Source organism: Bison bison, unplaced genomic scaffold (assembly GCF_000754665.1).
Source record: "Bison bison bison isolate TAMUID 2011002044 unplaced genomic scaffold, Bison_UMD1.0 scf7180017864192, whole genome shotgun sequence".
Lineage (NCBI taxonomy): Eukaryota > Metazoa > Chordata > Mammalia > Artiodactyla > Bovidae > Bison > Bison bison.
In genome coordinates this window covers 4,080,202-4,081,527 of record NW_011494764.1, presented here as the reverse complement: position 1 = coordinate 4,081,527, position 1,326 = coordinate 4,080,202, and the positions used below count along the sequence as shown (strand labels likewise).

The following is a 1,326-nucleotide window of genomic DNA, read 5'->3' as shown; positions in this document are numbered from 1 at the left end:
AGAGCCAAGGAGGAAGAGGTAGCTCAAGGAGACTGTGCAAGAAGGCAACAAGCTGCCTACAAAGAAATGAATCCTCAGCAATAGTGCATTGTGGATAGCCCTTCACTTTCAAGAGGAAACAGGTTACGATCCAGAAGTGCAAGGCCAGCAAACCTGTTGCTCAGTTATGAGGGCATAATAATGTCAAGTGCAAACATTCCAGGGCTTGGAAGTTTTCCCAGCACCACTTCCAGGGGTGGTTTGGGAAACAGCTCTAGCGAAACAGGACGTAACCCTAGAGGCGGAGGGCCCAACGCAGAAATTCAAAGGGAACCGTGGACCTGAAGCTGGGCACTGTGAGGAGGTCCAGAGAGTGGAAGACTGTCAGGCAATCAGAGACCCCAGGATGAACAATCGACTTGAGCAGACACATTCAGGTGTGAGTGCGGGGCCTGACCCACGGGTCCACAGGTCGGCACTCCCAGCAGGGGGGCCCAAGATGACTTCTGTTCGCAGACAGATGCCACGGCTGAGAAGTCTGACCACGTGCACAAGCAGCCTGACCCCGAGCCCCACCAAGGGACACAGGCTGTGAGTTACTGGAGGGAGGAGGCGGAATGGACCCCGCACAGCACGAGCCCTCCTGGGTATAGACTTGGGTATAGACGACACCCCTTGGCTGTCGTCTTCCGGGGCTATCATCCTGGAAATCCTCTCATGTTTGAACAAGGGTGTACCCGGCCCTCCCATGGGTGTAGTTGAGTGTCCTTGAGTCTTGTGTTTCTTGGGTCACCCAAGGACGTATGGTCATGCCCACAGCTTAACTCCTGGAAATGTGTCCTCTGTCATCAACTTGCAAGAGTCATCTGCAGCTGAAGTCCCGGAACTGAACGTGAATGACCCGGTAAGGCCAGCCCTGTGGAACCCAGCAACCCCGAGGAGCCAGAGTTGCCCACCAGAACCAGGATGCTGGCCCAGCCCTGGGACAAGGATCACTGATTCACCCATCCCAGCAGCTCCTGGGGGCATCCTCAAACTGCCCCACCTAAGAGACCTGAGATGGTCCCCAAACAGATCCATCTGAGAGACCTGTGTGAGCCTCTAGTTCTAAGTACAAACACTCCAGGCTTCTGACCCCAAGCCCCCGTGTCCAACCTGCAGCTGAGCGTGGGTCACAGTGCTGTCCGCAGGACCAGGGTGGGGTGTGGAGGGAGCACCCCTGTGGCGCTGTGCTCCACTGTCTGTGGAAAGTAACATAAACTACTTGACAGGCAAACCGAGGGGTGCATTCAAGGACGCAAAATTGAATCTTGTTTGCAGACCTCAGGCACTGAGTCCTAGGGGCGG

At 55.6% G+C, this 1,326-nt stretch overlaps 1 protein-coding gene across 1 annotated transcript in view; it reads left to right on the top strand.

Annotated features, from left to right (window-relative positions):
* Window positions 1-552: 552 nt before the first annotated feature.
* The window catches only part of DPEP1 (dipeptidase 1 (renal)), a 7,319-nt gene continuing 6,545 nt past the window's right edge, over window positions 553-1,326 (top strand). The window contains exons 1-2 of the mRNA XM_010843943.1: window positions 553-570; window positions 799-883. The gene's annotated coding sequence lies outside the window, so the exon portion shown is untranslated. The remainder of the gene's footprint in view (window positions 571-798; window positions 884-1,326) is intronic.